Raw genomic sequence first — 20000 nt, 5'->3', positions numbered from 1 at the left:
TCCTCCCTCTTACTTGTTCTAATCTCTTCTTTCTGAACACTTCCCTCCTTCTTTGAATTTCATCAGTCACAGCTTCCTTCACTTCACCAATCTTCTTTTATGTAACGATATTTCTCCCCCTCGCCTCTTCAAAACTCCAGCCATCCTTATGCTTCATTTAATCATCTCTCCCTACTTTTGCTACCAATTTCTTTAGTGACTTCCTTGCCCTTTCCATTCCCGCCTAATTCACCGATGCACAAAGATCTCGGCCACGTAAGCCTCTAATTGGATATGTACAGGGGAAAAGTGGCCACATAAAGGTGGTGGGGGAGGCACTCGTATAGAACCATCAAGCCTTTAGCACACCAGACAGGAAGACGGGCAGACAAGACCACAGACGCATAAACAGTGTGCCGGTTTGTCCCATCCTAAAGCTGCAGCCACTCCAGCGCCTCCCACTTCCCTTCATAGGCTCTTAAATTCCGGGGGCCGCACACCTGTGGAATGGGCGGTGGGTGGGAGTGGGGGCAAAGGCGCCCAGACAGTGTGGTGGGTGGCAGGTGGTACAGGGAGTACAAATGTTGCATCACTCAGAAATGGATGACGCAACCCGAGGCGCCCTCGCTGCGGTGTGACGTGAGTGGTCGTGTGAGCGGGAGGGTGGCGGGGACGCGGCAGTAACACGACTCAGCAGGGAGAGGCGGAAGGCGGCGGGGCTCAACTGCTGCGGGTCACTGGCTGTCCTCACACCTACGTGCTTTTCTAGGTCACCCCAAGGCATGGAAATAAAATAACTGAAAACCAATACACTCACATATTTAGATCACAAGGACTCACTCTCTCTCTCTCTCTCTCTCTCTCTCTCTCTCTCTCTCTCTCTCTCTCTCTCTCTCTCTCTCTCTCTCTCTCTCTCTCTCTCTCTCTCTCTCTCTCTCTCTCCTCATGTTACACCTAAATCAACAGTAAGTACCGTATAGGTGAACCATCAGCCCCTCGTCATAGCCTTGGGTGTTGGTGTTTGAGGCATCGTTTATACACAATTACTACCAGGAAAACATCTTATTGGACGAGAAACTAGCGTCAGTACACATAAAACCGTTGAATGCCTACCAAGACCACCTAACAGCGCCTTGCCAGACAACTAACATCTTTAACTCGCAATAACCCAAAACTTCTTTCTCGAACTGATGGTCTGTTACACACCTGGTACCTACATTCAATTTCGCGTCTAAAGTTACGAGTCCAGCCTCACTGAGATGACACTTGATGGGTGAAAATTGTCTGAATACAGACCACTTCTTTATTTATTTCATCACTCGTAGCAAACTTAGTATCGATTGTAGGAAGCTCACTGTGGTCTCACTTTGAAGCTTGTGCATTCTGTAATAATAAAACACAAGATGACAAATACAAAACGGCACAAAAACAAAACACAATAGAAACACGAAGCGAGGATAAAAGCACACGGTATCAAGACAATACGGAACACGAAAAAACAAAGACGAAAATGAGAGAGGAGAGACGATAATCCGGCAGAAAGCAGCACACAGCCCAAGACCAAGACTACACGCGGCGGCCCACGGCGAACACAAATAAGGAAATGCCCAAGATAAAGATTCAAGCCCAATTTTATAGTTAGGAGAGTAGGCGGTGATGAGTGGTGGTGGTGGTGGCGGTGGTTGGTGGTGGTGGTGGTGGTGGTTGGGGGAAAGAAAGGAGGTAAGAGGAAAGAGACGAGAGGAACAGATGAAAGATGATACGTAAGGAGGGGGAAAAAAAAAGAGGAAAGTAAGTGGGAGAAGAGAAGAGGAGGCGGATGCGAGGGAAGCAGTGAGGAGGAGGAGGAGGAGGAGGAGGAGGAGGAGGAGGAGGAGGAGGAGAAGGAGGAGGAGGAGGAGGAGGAGGAGGAGGAGGAGGAGGAGGAGGAGGAGGAGGAGGAGGAGGAGGAGGAGGAGGAGGAGGTTGGGGGGAAATAAGATAACAAAACAACGCAGCAAGGAAACAAATGGACAACTCGAGGGTGAAACACGGCAAGAATGATGCGAGAAGGAAAGAAGAAAAGAAATAAAGAACTTTTAGGGAAGCAAGTGACGAATACGAAGATAAAAAAAAAAAAAGTGAAGGAAAATAAAAGTTGGGAGTAGGACAAATTTAGAGAATTGAATAACAAGCTGAGTGTATGTAAAGACGCCGGAAATGGAGAGAATGGAAGAGGAAGAAGCAACAGATTAAGATAAGTGGCAGGAGGAAGAGTGAGAGGACGGTTCACAGCACATACAAAAAGAAACAACGGGAGAACAAACAGTGGCAGTCGGTCCTTACGGGGCTGTGTAGGAACTGCATTAGCCAACGTACAGTGACAAAAGTGAGACGGTGCAGACGAGAGGAGATTCCCCAGCCCACCATTCCCTTTAGACAAGACTAGCAGGAAAAAAAAAATATTATGCACTGCGGAGAAACTGCCTGAAAATTTGATATGAAAGAGATAACAACTACTATTATTACTATTCTTATCATCAGTCGCAGTAACTCAGTTGAAGACAAGATAAAACACTTGTTAATGTTATTACAACTTTAAAGGCTGTGACTGTGACTATGCAAGAATGAGGAGCAGAGAAAGCACAAACGAAGGTCAGCCAGACGAGAAAGGGTCGCAAGAGGAACACGTCGCCAGAAGACACGAGAGGAAGAAAACGTGACGGGAATGGAAGAGGTCAAGAATTCATTCATGTTTTCATATACTCATTACCTTGAAAGACATGACTGCCACACCCTCAACACTCTTATCTATCCCTCCTTCCCCCACCCTGCAGACGTGCCCCCACCCCCCACAGCCCCCATCCACCACTCCGCACCATCTCAACAATATTCTCACTTTCGTCTCAATTTCTCATCGTTTTATTGTTGTGTTTCAGTTAGTACCCGTCATTTATTCCTTAGTGTCTGTTTGGTCTCTCTCTCTCTCTCTCTCTCTCTCTCTCTCTCTCTCTCTCTCTCTCTCTCTCTCTCTCTCTCTCTCTCTCTCTCTCCCACGTGTCTTATGCACATGCCAGTTTGTCCCTCGTGAGTCATCGCCTGATGAAAGTAATTAATTAAAACTGCGAAAAAAATAAAGAAAATAATTACTTTCTACTATTCTTCCTATCCACCAGTCTTCCTTTCTTTCTTCTCTTCCTTGGCAGCAACTCGCCTTCCTTCGCTGCGGCCTTGAAGGGTCTGCTTCTCCCTGACCACCAATGACACTTGTGGAAATGTATGGGGGCGATAAAGGTGGGGAGGGAGGAGGACTGGAGGGTGAGGGAGCCTGGGGACAAGGCGTGCTGAGAAAATTGGGAAAGAGGATAGGTAATGGAGTGAGAGAGAGAGAGAGAGAGAGAGAGAGAGAGAGAGAGAGAGAGAGAGAGAGAGAGAGAGAGAGAGAGAGAGAGAGAGAGAGAGAGAGAGAGAGAGAGAGAGAGAGTGTTGGAATTTCTGATGTAACACTAATATACAAACAAGGTATTATTTTCAGTGTATTGATAACATTTCCATTAATTTCTTTGCTTTTAAAATCCAATTATATACGACACAAGCCACAGACGTACTTAATTCTCTCTCTCTCTCTCTCTCTCTCTCTCTCTCTCTCTCTCTCTCTCTCTCTCTCTCTCTCTCTCTCTCTCTCTTTCTCTCGGGTCAAAGGGCCGGGTGTGAGGCGCGGCTAAACACAGCACAGAGGCATCGATTGCACAGCATTTACCTGGCCTTGTTAGAGGTGACCCACATCTGTGCCTCCCTCCTGCTCCTCATGTGGCTCATTATACCCAAAGGTGGCGGGCGAAGAGATGGCCTTGCAAACGCTCACGCACACACGCACACTCACACACATGAACGCACGCGCGGCCTCCTCATAGGACTTTCCATTTCCTCTCATCCTTATTGTCCATACACTAGCGCAATAATTAAATAGTATCTTCACTCTTTCATTACAATTACTGGTACACTCAAACTGTAGCTTCTTTTTTTACCTGCCTACAACCTTGTCTCAGAAGAATATTAGGACGCCTTTGTAACTAATTAAATAGTGTGTGTGTGTGTGTGTGTGTGTGTGTGTGTGTGTGTGTGTGTGTGTTTCTTTTTAGCCAGAAGCCAGTCTACCTTACGAATAAAAAGGTAAAATGAAAAGAAAAAGCAGGAAAGGAAACGCAAATATGAAAACCCATTAGTGTTCGCGTTATAAGTGTCGTTTTACAGACAACTCGAATCCTAACCTCGGAATCCTGAGTGGTGGTGATGGTGGTGGTGCTGATGGTGGTGGTGGTGGCGGGGACAGAGTCAGTGTTTACGAATATGCAAGATACAATGGTGTAACTCTGGATTCTATTTCCCTTACTGCTTTGAATCGACAACACAAACATTTATCACCGCTACTGGAAATAACACACACACACACACACACACACACACACAAAATAATAATAATGATAATAATAACACCAGTTACTCCGTCACGAAACTCCTATGTCGACCAAAGGCGTGTCACGTGATGCATCGATTTCACTCCCTCCCTCTCCTCCCACCTCACCTGCTTTCCTCCACACCCTACACCTGCATTACCACCCCTTCCCCCCCAGTGCTATGCCGGGCCACGGGTTGCCCCCTCCCCCGTCACACTCCACCTTTAGCACAGAAAAAGAAAGAAGGGGGAAAAAATAATAATAATTCCTCGCCCGTTTAATGCGTTTAATTGTGCGCTTGCCTTCCTCCTTCCAGCCCACGCCGCTCCGCTCACTGTAAGGAAGGTGGTGGTGGTGGTGGTAGTATTGTTTCATCATTATTTTCTTCTTTTATTATTATTATTATTATTATTATTATTATTATTATTATTATTATTATTATTATTATTGTTATTATTATTGTTGTTGTGTGTTGGTGGTGGTGGTGCTGGTGGTAGTGGTGGTAGATTGCTAGTATACAGCAGTATGTACGGAGAAGAAGAAGAAGAAGAAGAAGAAGAAGAAGAAGAAGAAGAAGAAGAAGAAGAAGAAGAAGAAGAAGAAGAAGAAGAAGAAGAAGAAGAAGAAGAAGAAGAAGAAGAAGAAGAAGAAGAAGAAGAAGAAGAAGAAGAAGAAGAAGAAGAAGAAGAAGAAGAAAACTGCCACACGGTCAGTTGTAAATCTGAGTTGATCTGAAGAAAGCAGCGAGCGTCTTTGTGTGTGTGTGTGTATGTGTGTGTGTGTGTGTTGTGGTTGCTCGCGTGGTGCTCAAAAAAGCATACAGTTGTAATAGTGATAACTCAGTGAGGAATGATATGGCTTCTAACCCCCCCCCTCTCTCTCTCTCTCTCTCTCTCTCTCTCTCTCTCTCTCTCTCTCTCTCTCTCTCTCTCTCTCTCTCTCTCTCTCTCTCTCTCTCTCTCTCTCTCTCTCTTCTTTCTATTTTCGTTACCTTGACAAAAAGCCAGTTCCTTATCTTCTCTTCTCCACCAATGAAAGCTCACTGCCCTCACACCCAGCTACGTAAATAAGTTTTTTTTTCTTTTTTTATGGGTGTTTTCCCTTTACTGGTGCAGAACAAGGAAAACACCACTGAGGAACGTAATGCCTTCTACTAGCGATGGAAGTAACTGAGATGAGACCAGAAAGTTTGAGAACATAGTCGTAGGTTTGTGTGCACTGCGCTGCGTGGATCCTGCGTATATGGCTCTAAAATATACAGTAAGAACTCGCTGCCTTAGCTCATTTGTGTGGGGCTTCTTGTCCTGCGTCACACCTCGGCGGCCTCGATGCGCTCCCTTAACCCCACGAGTGCCGTTCAGAATAAGTCACGAGGCACCACAAGCCCCTGAGACCATTTAGAGCTTTCCCCAGGCCGACTGTAGCTCTGACATTTCCTATTCTATGGCTAAGGAAATCCAGGTTTAAGAAAAGGAAAAGTGTTCTGCTCTAAAAAAAAAAAAAAAAAAAAAAAAAAAATCGTATTCCCTTATAAAGACTATTTTCTCTCCTTAATACTGAATTTTCTTAATGTGAAGACCTCTCGAATCTTTTCTCATGCTTTGTGGTGTGTGTGTGTGTGTGTGTGTGTGTGTGTGTGTGTGTGTGTGTGTGTGTGTGTGTGTGTGTGTGTGTGTGTGTGTGTGTGTGTGTGTGTGTGTGTGTGTGTGTGTATGAAAGGCCTCAGTGTACCCTCGGTGCACGACACATGAAGACCTCAAGGCTCATCTGCAATGTTTTGTTGTTTATGAAGGCTTTCTATCCCCGTCCCTGCCCTGCTTCCCTCTGACCTTCACCCTTCACCACACATCCTCAGTCTTGCACTCCTCTCTTCACAACAAACACCAGCCTATCACGTCAGCCAATGTGGAAACAGTTAACATACGCAGCCTCATTCAAACACGGATAGATTTCAGGCCGGCGTTTTCTTGTGAAATTTAAATAAATAACGTGATGCAAAAATATTTTCCTGGAAAGATGAGCCTGTTCACGTAACACTTCTGAAGCACAAATCAATAAATAAACTGCGTTCATGACCACAGTGAATCCAAACAAACCATTCTGAACCATCGCTCTGCATACACACAATGAACAAGGCAACCTAACACTACATTTTTCCTATCGGTATTGTACAGATGGAGTATGAACGGAATGCTGGAAGTAAATTAAGCATGCCACACAGTACGCCAGCTATGAAAAGAACATGTCTGGGAGGTTAAGTTTACACGAATAACGTCATGATATGTTTCTACACCGAATCCCAAACAGTTCAGGCGTCAATAGCATAAGGACTCTGTGAAGGCGTGACGCAACCAACAGCCGCAGACTCTTAGGTGGATAAAATAACAGGAAGTTGACGGTCTCCACCTTCCACATCAACGCGAGATGGAAGGGAGTGGTGTCACCTGTCCCACCTGCCCCGGTACAGATGTGTGTGACGCCACCAAGGACAGGAAGATGAACAGCGTCAATGTTGGATATTAAAGAAACATAATTATATTCTATCAAGATATGCACGCTTGGCAGGAAGTCAGTTAACTCAAGAGTGAAACTAAAATAAAGAGGTATCTCAGCTTAAGAAATTTATGTCTCGCTTACTATCAGAACACACACACACACACACACACACACACACACACACACACACACACACACACACACACACACACACACACACACACACACACACACACACACACACACACACACACACACACACAACTACCTATCTATCTGGCAAACAAAAATCTAAATAACTATGAAAAAGACAAGCAAGCAAACATAAAAAACGGAAAACAATAAAAAAAAAGTTGACCTACAAAATAAAAACAAAGTGAACAGAAAGGTTTCCATATGAAAGAAGAAATAAACATAATATAAAAAACATTAATACATCACATGACCTCAATTACTCGAAACAGAATACGTGAATCTATAAATAAAATCAGAGTAAATATTCAGTTAATATCAACCCATACCCCAGGCACCTCAGCCACCCACACCAGTTTCTCTTCAGCTTACACACACAACACAACACGACCCCCTTATACTCACTCGGCCTCCCCACCACTGCCACCACCAGCACCGTAGCTAACACCGCAACATGCCACCGAGGTTAAGTTAATCCAGCAGAACACAAAACAGGTTACAGGAGGCCTAGTACTCACGGTGAACGACCTGCCTCTACCAAAGCCGCCTGTCTCATCCTCATACCTGGAAACGCAAACAGAACAAAAGTTAGTCACGATATTTTAAGTGCATGATCGTAAACTATATATATGTACGTAGTTTAATGTAAAATTTAACTAGTATAAGGTAAAGATTAAAATAAGTGTGTGTGTGTGTGTGTGTGTGTGTGTGTGTGTGTGTGTGTGTGTGTGTGTGTGTGTGTGTGTGTGTGTGTGTGTGTGTGTGTGTGTGTGTGTGTGTGTGTGTGTGTGTGTGTGTGTGTGTGTGTGTGTGTAGGAAGGGAGTGAAAAGGAGTTAATTACCAAGAGAGGTGTGTCACATTCCAAGGCCAACATGTTGATTAAGCTGCATCTCTCTCTCTCTCTCTCTCTCTCTCTCTCTCTCTCTCTCTCTCTCTCTCTCTCTCTCTCTCTCTCTCTCTCTCTCTCTCTCTTAATCTAATTGCTGCCTGTTTGTCTCTACTACTACTACTGCTACTACTACTGCTATTATTACTACTACTACTACTACTACTACTACTACTACTACTACTACTACTACTACTACTACTACTATGTTGGGAATAACTTGAAAATATAGAAGGAATTAGCAAGTAAACATCGATGCAAAAAGTCGGTTAAAAACACAAGAAGCAAACACTGGTACTTCACACGCACACTCCTCCACCAGTACCCCGCCTCTGCCATTCACACCTGTAACATTTTTTTTTTTCAACCAGTGCTTCTAATACTTAAGTAAAAGCGAAAACATGTGAGCTATAAACAACACTCATTCATCAATATTTTTTACGTTGCAAGGTCAAGGTTTCAAGGAAGTTAGGGGCAGGGACTCAGTAAAGAAGCAACACTGCAATCCGCCCCAATCCCACTCCGGCCACACTCGCTAAACACTTGTGATGTCCAACACTTGTGGCATTAACGTCACTGTATTCATAGTGTGTTTAGCTGACGAGTCTCTCCATCCGTCTTCCTATAGCTCTCCGCCTTGCCACTGCCACCCAACAACTACGGTATTTATGCTCTGTACTACCGTCTCGTTTCTTGGCGAAGGCACAAGTAACGCTGTGAATAACTTGATAGTTTTGCAGTTTTAAGTATCCGTAATAAATTAGATGAAGGCAATTTCAGATTTATGTATTATACTGTTGAATTTGTGAGTATAGTTATTTATCAATTTTAAAGCTTTTATTTTTCCTGTGAGCTTCTCCCAAGCCATACCAGTTTCAGCGCATCCCATGAAATAAAGCCGACATAAAATAGATGCCAGACTGAAGCCTGCTGACAGATGAAATCTGTCGATGAAATCTGGTTCTGGCGTTTCCTGTGTTGGGATGCATACTGTGCCCTTGCCGCCTGGTGAACAAGACACCTGTGACACCAGCACTGTATATGCAATTACTAGGTACTGATGACGACAACGACGACGACGATGATCAAAATGACGAAAGCGATGGCGATGAAAGTGACAGCGACATTAATGAAGTTCATGGTGTTATGGAGACACACGAAAAACATGTAACAATCCATTCGTCTTTTAAATTAGTTACCTACTCTATTCAATATTTTACTCTGCAGACTGACAGCACAAGGGAGGGAAAGGTTGCTCCCCACCACTCCCTCCAACACTTTGCTGGCAGGAAGGCCTGACTGTATGCAGGCGCGCGCACGCAAGCACACACACACACACACACACACACACACACACACACACACACACACACACACACACACACACACACACACACATCAGACCACACCTCATTACACATAGTATACATTCGTACAAACATACATACAAACATACATACATGCATACAACTAAAACTACTACTTACTACTGTACTTAATCCAGTTCGACTACTACATTACTACTTCGTACTAACGCATCAACGAAATAACGCGGACGTATTTTCCATATACAAATAAAAAAAAAAAAGGTCACATTACTTCGTTCGTACAAAGACTCAATCATCATTTGCCGCAGCAATTTAATGCAATTTGCAATCATTTACTGAGTACAGATACGTATTATCGTCTTACGGTGTGCGAGACGGAGAGGGTCGCGTGAAGGGGAGCCAGCCAACCCTCCTCCCTTCCTCACTACACCCCTCGCTGTCCCTACTCTCCAGCCCTCGCCCCTCACCCGTGACAGACCTGGTGAAGCCCCGGGAGCGAGAGCGAGAGCGAGAGAGAGAGAGAGAGAGAGAGAGAGAGAGAGAGAGAGAGAGAGAGAGAGAGAGAGAGAGAGAGAGAATATAAAAAAGTAATGGGAAAAATAGCAAGAGGAAGTAAAAGCAAACCTGGAGATTAATCCGAGACTTAAAAACGACCTCAGCAAATATTTGAAGTAAGCCTCAACTCTGTTCTCGCTCCTCTTCCTCCTCCTATTCCTCCTTCCATCCAGGACAAGACTTTACCTTCTCTCTCTCTCTCTCTCTCTCTCTCTCTCTCTCTCTCTCTCTCTCTCTCTCTCTCTCTCTCTCTCTCTCTCTCTCTCTCTCTCCATCATACTGCCAATCCTCGTCGCAGTTTTCTCCCTCCTAATAAAACAAAAATTACAAAGTTTATGTAAATCCGAAAATTGTCGACGGTTAAGTGAGGGAAGGACAGCAAGGGACCGAGGGATTATGAAATGTAATGAGAGAGAGAGAGAGAGAGAGAGAGAGAGAGAGAGAGAGAGAGAGAGAGAGAGAGAGAGAGAGAGAGAGAGAGAGAGAGAGAGAGAGAGAGAGAGAGAGAGAGAGAGAGAGAGAGAGAGAGAGAGAGGCGAATAAATAGTTTGTGAAGTAACATTTATCCTGTTTGCCTTTCCCCCTTCGTGTCTACACAGAAGGTTGACTCAGATCCTCCAAACTTTACCTTCAAATGAAAGTACGAAGGTGGAGAGAGAAATGCATGTGCTGGAGGTCCCACGCCAGGCTTACTCTCGCCAGGAGCCACGCCCAGATGTCTAGCCAGGTGGGTCCCTTCATGTGCCAGTAATCACTATGATGCACCTGCCTGACTAGCACCTATCCGACCTTATACTCATAGGTATCCTTGTGGGCGTTATCGTTCCCAAGGTCGTTGGTATATTAAGGTACATATAAAGTTATTTACAGTAAGGGGCATGGCTGAGCAATCTTCCGCACTCATGTCCATTGTTTTAGCGATTTTCTGCTATCTTAAATCCTTCGACTTGGTGAAAAATGTATCAGTTACTAGATTTTATACGAACTGTCAGTAGATCAGAGGACGCTGGAGTGAAAAAAAAAAAAAGGTAAGTACAGCAGAACTGAGTGCGTGGCGCTACTCCACCTCTGACCATGGCATGTGCACGTATGCATGCACGAGGTATGTACGAGTGTGCAGAGGTGAAATCAGACACTTCCAGTACCTGCTGGACAAGTTATGCGCTGAATGGATTGTACACAGATTTAGGGAAAGGACTGCAACGTAGTAATGGTAAAAGAGGAGCAGAGAACTAGGAGGAATGATTAGAAAATTAGTTAAGGTGGCGCGGAATCGATGGGCAGCCGACACAGATGAGTAAAGAAGGCTGAGTCCTTCTTGCAAGTGGAACCAAAAAACCTGTTCCTACTGCTGCTGCTGCTGCTGCTGCTGCTGCTGCTGCTGCTGCTGATGATGATGATGATGATGATGATGAAGTGTAAAGTAGTGAAGAGAAATACCACATGAAAACACAAGACCTTCTGGCATTCAAGCGTGTTTCTCTGACCTTAACTTGGCAATCTTCTCAAGGAAATAAGAAGCGTCGGGTTCGCTGCCAGTCAACGGTTCCTGAGCGACGACACACAGTGAACCGAGCTGATACACTGAGTAGACACCGTGTGTACATTTTTACGCCGTGCCCTACGCGCGCGCGCGCGCGCGCGTGCGTGCGTGCGTATGTGTGTGTGTAAAATTCTAGCCAAGGTCTTGTGATTGTAAATCTAGTAATAAATATGGTAATCTGAAACTTTCGCCCCACGCCATCCACCCACCGCTCCGTCTGCCGCGAGGCGCATCACCCTGCGTTCATGTTGTAAGTGTTAAAACTGTATTGGGATGAGGTCTTGACAGACTGACTTACATTGTTGTGAATTCGAGTTTTTAATAAGACAGATCCTCTTCACGTTATTCATTAATGAATAAATAGTTTAAATAGTAGTTTATGACTTTAATTAAGGAAAGAGGATGAACATTCCCGACCATTAAATGCTCGTAACTGTTCATTCTATTTGCCCTTCCTCTTTTTCTCCTTAATCTTCTTCATTTGCTCAGAGGAAAACATTTTAATGTTCGTGAGTATTACAAACCTTCCAAGTGCTTAGATAGGAACTCAAGGGTGGGCAGTGGTGACTGGTGACGGGTCTGTTCCTCCATGAACTTCTATAGGTTTGGTGATGTGCTTTTTTAAAAGGGAACGAATAGTACACCAGACTCTTACAAGAAAACTTCTCACACCTTGTCCTTGTAGGCACCAAACTAAGAAGTCTGAGTTGTGAAAGTTGCGGTTAAATTGATGCTCTCCTTTTACAATAGAGGAGACGAGTAACAAAATCGATACATTTAAACGAAGAAGAAGAAGAAGAAGAAGAAGAAGAAGAAGAAGAAGAAGAAGAAGAAGAAGAAGAAGAAGAAGAAGAAGAAGAAGAAGAAGAAGAAGAAGAAGAAGAAGAAGAAGAAGAAGAAGAAGAAGAAGAAGAAGAAGAAGAAGAAGAAGAAGAAGAAGAAGAAGAAGAAGAAGAAGAAGAAGAAGAAGAAGAAGAAGAAGAAGAAGAAGAAGAAGAAGAAGAAGAACAAGAAGAACAAGAAGAAGAACAAGAAGAACAAGAAGAACAAGAACAAGAACAAGAAGAACATGAAGAACAAGAAGAAGAAGAAATTAAATTCCCAGCTAAGACTCCCAAATGAAGTTCTGGCGTTGTCTGAATATCATCACAAATTTGGCAGCGTGTTTGCCCGCCAATCAGCAACACGTGCAGCCTTGTTTGGACACATATCACGGTCGCCTCCCCGCCAGACGAGACCAACAAACACTCTCCGCTATCGTGTCCCCTATGGCTGTTACCATTTGCCCTACGTCAGCGTCATCCCCCAGAGACAGCCACCGCTCACTGCCAGACACGCAACACGCCTCCCCCGACTTACTGAATTACCAACTCCACCCATTCCGTTTTCTATATCCTGAAATCTAATTAGTGTTCAGTAAAGAGTAATATGAGACTTACCATCACCACCACATCACTAGCAAAACATATCCTGTTCCTCTTTGCAATGAGTTTCCGCGCTAATCACCATTCTCAAAAAAGAACATTCGAAAACACAAGTGAGTCAAGCAACAATGATTAACAAGGACCGAAGCTTCAAACACTGCAGTAAAGGATCCCAACAACATGATGGGCATGGTTTGCCGGAAGGGCGTGTTGTAGTAGCTCAACCATGCAGACTGGCGTTATCCATGCTAATTTAATACTGTGTGGGTATATCTCAGAGAGTTTCTTTTTCTTTTTTCTTCTTTTTTTCTTCTTATCTAAAATGAGATGGTAAAATTTTGGGTATGAGATTTATGTTAATTTATTTAGTTATTATTTACTTTTATTTATTTTTGTATTTATTTTTTTACTAGTTGAAATTTTAGAGTATCTTTTGAAATTGGTAAGGAAAAAAATGTGGAAGTGCATCACAGGTGTAACGTAACGTCTGAAATGTCAGGAGGATAATTATTACTTGCATTTATTGTAAAGTCAACTGAACGTCTTTAATTATGAGGAAAACAGTGTCCCCATGGATATGCCCTAAGTAATAACCAACCAAACACACACACACACACACACACACACACACACACACACACACACACACACACACACACACACACACACACACACACACACACACACGGTAACTATGACAGTCTCCCATAATCCGTTTACCAACAGGCAGGTACAGTCAGTGCCGTGCCTGGCGTCACTCACCCGCAGGATCCTCGTCCCACCAGAATGGGAAAAAGAGGGAAAACACAAGCACTACCCGGCACAGTCAGTGTCACCCGATGCGCCGAAAAATGGTTTTAGCGTAGTTTTCAATTATTTAAATTTGATATTTTCTGTGTCAACTTTTCGAGAGAGAGAGAGAGAGAGAGAGAGAGAGAGAGAGAGAGAGAGAGAGAGAGAGAGAGAGAGAGAGAGAGAGAGAAGGGATGGACATCTCGACTAATCACAGCGGGGTCAAACGTCAATAATTACTTCTTCGCATCGCATGTTGGAGAGACGCTGAATCTCTCTCTCTCTCTCTCTCTCTCTCTCTCTCTCTCTCTCTCTCTCTCTCTCTCTCTCTCTCTCTCTCTCTCTCTCTCTCTCTGTGTGTGTGTGTGTGTGTGTGTGTGTGTGTGTGTGTGTGTGTGTGTGTGTGTGTGTGTGTGTGTGTGTGTGTGTGTGTGTGTGTGTGTGTGTGTGTGTGTGTGTGTGTGTGTGTGTGTAAGGGAAGAGAAAGGCAAAAAGAAGGGAAACGGAGGAGGAAGATGAAGACAGCTGCGCAGGTTGAGAGATGAGCTAGATAGCTGAGCAAGAGAGAGAAAGAACAAGGGAAGAAGTAAAAGAGAGGTAAGCAGGGATGATCGAGAGAGAGAGAGAGAGAGAGAGAGAGAGAGAGAGAGAGAGAGAGAGAGAGAGAGAGAGAGAGAGAGAGAGAGAGAGAGAGAGGAGACTCGCGGCTGTAATAAAGTGTTTTTAGTATTCCCTAGCAAGACTCACAAGGTTTGGACAATAACACTCAAAAGAAGATAGGCAAACATAACTGTACTTAGATACGAGTACAAAAGCTGAGCGTATTATGAACGGAGGAAGTGAAGTCGTAAGAACAATGCATGCTGTAAAACGCAGAAGACGAGGCAGTTCACTGTAATAAGAGCTTGCCTACACAAAGCGAGACTCGGCCGCCTACCACACGGAACTCTCTGGAAGCCAATTAACTTCCACTCCCACGAGTCTACGTACACATGACATTCCACCGGGGAGTGAGAAGAAGAAGAAAGAAGAGGAGGAGGAGGAGGAGGAGGAAGAGGATATGCTGTAACTGGCTGAAACAGAGTATGTACGACAGAAGCAGTCCCTGTCTGACATCCTGAGTTCTGTCGCTTGGCATGGTATGGATTGGGTGAGCAGCAGCAGCAGTTGAGGTAGAATAGTGTTTAGACCACGTAGAATGCACTTTTAGGTAATGAGAGAGAGAGAGAGAGAGAGAGAGAGAGAGAGAGAGAGAGAGAGAGAGAGAGAGAGAGAGAGAGAGAGAGAGAGAGAGAGAGAGAGAGTTTGCAAAAATGTTAGAAGTGCATAGGAGATGGAGGACTGCTAGTGTAGGGTGCGAGCCAACAAAGAGCCAGGGGAGGATGGGAGGGCAAGCGGGCAGGCAACGCGGCGACGGCGGGGCGCTCAGACACAGCTATCGATCCCATGGCCTCCTTCCATCCCGCCCACCTCTCTGCCCCCACCTGCCATCGATGGGCCGTGTGGTGGGGACGCTGCCATGGGGAACCGAGGCCGGGACATGACGCAGGAAGCCGAGGACTCACAGGGAGGATGGTTCGGTTACGTCTCAACAACTCACTACTAACCATTATGCTGAAGCTAGTAATAGTCTGAAGGAGTGAAGGACACGTGGTTAGTGATTCGTTTCCAGCGTTACTGTTACAAAATGCGACGTCATGAGGATGAGGATGATGTCGAGGAAGGATATGTACTTGGGGGGGGGGGATAAGAGAGGGGCGGGTTAGGGGGCGGGTCGCGGGAGGAACAAGAATGCTGCAGAGAGAAAAGTGAAGGAAGACGATGCCGACATGTTCAGGAAATTGATTTTTTAATAAGGCTGGAAGAGAGAGAGAGAGAGAGAGAGAGAGAGAGAGAGAGAGAGAGAGAGAGAGAGAGAGAGAGAGAGAGAGAGAGAGAGAGAGATTTACACAAGGAGGGCTGATGTTAAGCTTTATGAGGCTGTGAAAGCTCTGTAACTAGCTTCTTCCTCTCTCTCTCTCTCTCTCTCTCTCTCTCTCTCTCTCTCTCTCTCTCTCTCTCTCTCTCTCTCTCTCTCATATTTCCACAACACTCTCCCAAGCACCTCAGCAACAAGTGTGGCCTTTAATAAATAGCAACAGGTGAGCAGAGTATACACGGTACACTCTCAACCACGTACACACGAGAGAGAGAGAGAGAGAGAGAGAGAGAGAGAGAGAGAGAGAGAGAGAGAGAGAGAGAGAGAGAGAGAGAGAGAGAGAGAGAGAGAGAGAGAGAGAGAGAGAGAGAGAGAGAGAGAGAGAGAGAGAGCTGTGATGATCGAAGAAGATTTTTGCTTCGTCAGATGAGCGGAGGAGGTGAATTAAAGAGTGCTGTTGGTGCCAGTTCCTTTGAAGACACGTTTGATATCTTCAAGGGGTGACTTGTGCTATATCTGCCAGGCTTGAGGGAAGGCGATGATATGAGGCGAAAAGTATTAAATTTCATACACATCAGTGCTTCCTGCTTCCTACAGTCTAATATTTTACCGCTTTTTTTTTCCCCTCCCTTCTGGACCTTCCGTTCAGTTTTTACATCCGTTTGCAGTTCATTTTTGCACAGCGACCGCCACAAATCGCAACTCTCTCCCTTTACTTTTCTTCCTAACGTGGATGGTGACTACAAACAACGTAAGAGTAGAATACAAGGACTTGCTTCGCTGATTCTCGAAAGTTGGTAGAGCGAGCAGCAGTTCCAATGTGGATAACGCCGGCTTAGTTACAGAAATGTTTGGATATTCCCCTATTGACGCCTTTGATAGGAAGGAGAGGCAACAAAGACTGGCAGAGTTCGAGGATGTGCCAGTGAAGGAGATATGAGAGTGAAAATACTTATTAACTCTGGCATTTGTCACAATAGAGATGCCAATGAAGGGAAAGTCTTGCAGAGTCTGCGGGAGGGAAAATATACAATCAGAAGGGTAAAAAAGGCAGCAAACTTGAGAGGGAAAAGATAGCAAGATGCAAGACTGCAAAGGAGTGTGAGATTGAAGACGTCGGCTGAAAAGGGATGGGATTGATGATGACAAATTGCTTTCGACTCAACCCTATTCACCCAGCGAGACTCCTCCTCCTACACACCCCTCCATACATGTACACAGATACTGAACCTCTGTATAGGACCAGCGTCTGGGATGGAGTGAATATCCAAAGGCCTGGATACATAACACTGAACTCCAAGCAAACAAGCCAGTTCAAGAAGGGGAGCTATGAATATCGTAGTTTAGCGAAGAAAAAAAAAATGTAAACGGAAACTACCCAACAATATAGTGTTTAGTATTATCAAGGACGGTATGGTTGTCTGTAACGTCATGTGTGCAAAGTGGAAGGAATTCAGTTACTGAGACGCTGACATCATAAGATTTGTTGTGCCGCATTTATAAATTTATGAGACAATATGGGTTGTAGGAAACTGTCAACATCAGAGCCGATGACGTAAAAACTGGTTGAAGATATTGATAGATAATAAAAAGGGAGTGGGTGTTTGATGCTTCTGAGCCAATGCTGCTGACGGTTTACTGTAAAAACACCTGCAAAACATGAACTGCCTACTGTCTGCATCATCTTGTCTGGCCTGGGATGTGTCGTAGCCATCATACTGTCTGGAGTGAAAACAGGTAGCGTCAGTCGATAGTCCAAGGCGAGACACTAAACAACAGTGTGGATTGAAACACCCCGATGTGGACTAGCACACTTTTGTTGATGTTTTAAAAATGTTCGCAAACAGAATTTTCAAAGAACAGCGATGCATGATTCATCCCTCAGTGACAGGCACGAGGCTATTCAACTTATTACGGGTCTTTCCAACTGGACAAGAGCAGATTTAGTAGTAATTTTCTGAAGAAATACCTTAGTTTTCTCAATACGACAAAAGAGAATAATAGTTTCCTGAAGCGTTATATCATTGTACGACTGAGTAATGAAATCCGCAGCTGCTGTTTGCGTAAAGGCTTGAGGCGCCTGAGATTAGGTTACTGTCAAGTCCAGTTAGAATTTTAACAAAATAATTTCAGAATGACATAAACTGATGACAAATATGGTAATACCTAGTAACCTGTTTCAAACCGAGCCGCAACACACAAAGAAAGAAACAAACAAACAAACAAAGAAACAAAGAAATAAACAAACAAACACCCACACACGCACACACAAGTGCCGCTTCAACAGGTTGGTTAAACGTTAATTAATTTTTCACACCTCAGTTCTTCTTTAGCGCCGCTACGTCTGCCTGCCCTGACGTGCCACAGGAAAGAGGAGAAAGAGGAGGAGGAGGAGGAGGAGGAGGAGGAGGAGGAGGAGGAGGAGGAGGAGGAGGAGGAGGAGGAGGTGGTGGTGGTGGTGGTGGTGGAGGTGGTGGTGGTGGCGACTTTTGCGGCGGCGGCGGCGGCGGCGGCAGCGGTGGCGGCAGCGGTGGCGGCGGCCATGGATGCGTGAAGTAAACGAATAAGAAATGACAGGCGGATTTTTTTTTCTTTAGAGAGAGAAATGAACAGCAGAAAATAATTTCGATGATGAATATAACTTCAAAACCAACTTTGCGCCTTCATGCAATTACCGCAACACTCCAGCAACACAACACATCACCCGCGCTTCACACTTTACCCACGCCTACCTTGCAACACTTCTTCCCTAACTCACAACACACAGGCACCACCACACGACAAAACACACTTTGCATCACAAACATAAACCAAGAACACAATGCAACACCGTAAGCTCACGACCCGCAATAAACACTCTACACGACAACAACACTCAAAACCACCAACAACCCCAGAAAGAACAAGCAAAAGTACCACTGAACACACACACACACACACACACACACACACACACACACACACACACACACACACACACACACACACACAACACATTCCAAGCGAGGCTCAAAATCCACAGGAATCTTGTAACACCTGTGATGAGGGGACGCTGTGTGGTGTGGTGTCGGGATGGAAGTGGGGGATGGGGGGGGAAGGAGGTATTCGAGAAGCTCAGGTGTGACGGTAACAAGGCCACGACCCTCACCTCACTGTCAGTCACCATGGCAACCGCATCACTCGTCACGTCCGTCCTTCTCCCCTCGTCTGTCTTGTCTTCCTTTAACTTCTCTCCCGCGCACCGAGTTACAAATCCTTAAGACGGTTCTTGCTTTGTTATCGTATGTTTTCTTGTCTTCTGACGTGTTCCTCTCTCTCTCTCTCTCTCTCTCTCTCTCTCTACCCACTGCTGTTAATATAGTTTGATATCTGAGCCTAATTTCTTTACGTATTCAAATTTCCAATAAACAAGAAACTCAAATATCCCTCCCAACCCCCTCTCTCTCTCTCTCTCTCTCTCTCTCTCCCCCCCTCTCTCTCTCTCTCTCTCGTCTCTCTCTCTCTCTCTGCGTCTTCCACATTTCTCCTTTTTCATCTTTCTCTTTTCTATCCCTCTACGTCCCTTCACACTCATTTTCCCTGACACATATTCACTCTTCCTCCTCCTCCGGTCCCTTCCCTCCATTTCCTCGGCATCTTCCACCCAGATTGTGGTAATTAATGAGGAGAACGAGTTGAAATGAGATGGCAGGGGGACGGCCAACAGAATCAACTTGGAAGGGGAGCGAGAGTTGGAGAAGGGAAAAGGACGTGGCATCGAAGTGAAGCGCTGAGAGGAAAGGAAAATGGGGAAAGTATAGTAAATGGATTAATTTATTTAGATATTTTATGGAGTTAGCAAAGGAGGAAGTGGTCTAGGACAGAAGCAGGAAGAAGAAGTATTAAGACCGCGAATGTGAGGGGTGTTGTGGGGTACTCAGGCGCGGTGAGAGCTTGGGGTTTGTGAAAGTATTGCTAAGTACAAAAGAATGCAGGAAGAAAAATATACCAGACAGTATGGTACACCTTTTATTTTATTTTATCTTATCTTTTTATTTTATTTTATTTTTTTTTTTGTGAGTTATTAACACTGTAATTGATATCTTCTACAAATACTGATATACAGGAAAAAGGAAAACGGTTAGCCAAAAGTAATAAAAAGATAGATAGAAGATAATTAGATAGATAGATAGATAGATATACATAAATATATAGATAGATACCTAGAGAGACAGATATATAGAGATAGACAGATAGGTAGAGAGATGAATAAACAAATAAATAAAATAATAACAAAAATAAAAGAATGAGTAGGAAAAAAAAAATATTCCAATCGCCTCGGTTTCATCAGACACAGTTCCAGTTTATCAGTAAAAGTGAAGATATCGATGATTAAGTCTGGTATCAGTAAGATGGACAGGATAGGGAAGAGTAAATAAAAAAAAAAAATCTTGTGCACCGAAAATTAAAA

General features: G+C 44.5%; 1 protein-coding gene across 1 annotated transcript in view; it reads right to left on the bottom strand.

Moving 5' to 3' along the window:
• The window catches only part of LOC135108479 (uncharacterized), a 112342-nt gene that overhangs the window by 35995 nt on the left and 56347 nt on the right, over window positions 1-20000 (bottom strand). Inside the window, exon 3 of the mRNA XM_064019535.1 lies at window positions 7622-7667. The gene's annotated coding sequence lies outside the window, so the exon portion shown is untranslated. The remainder of the gene's footprint in view (window positions 1-7621; window positions 7668-20000) is intronic.

Source organism: Scylla paramamosain, chromosome 17 (assembly GCF_035594125.1).
Source record: "Scylla paramamosain isolate STU-SP2022 chromosome 17, ASM3559412v1, whole genome shotgun sequence".
NCBI lineage: Eukaryota > Metazoa > Arthropoda > Malacostraca > Decapoda > Portunidae > Scylla > Scylla paramamosain.
The sequence above is the reverse complement of the archived record's forward strand: the minus strand, read 5'-3'. Positions and strand labels throughout refer to the sequence as shown.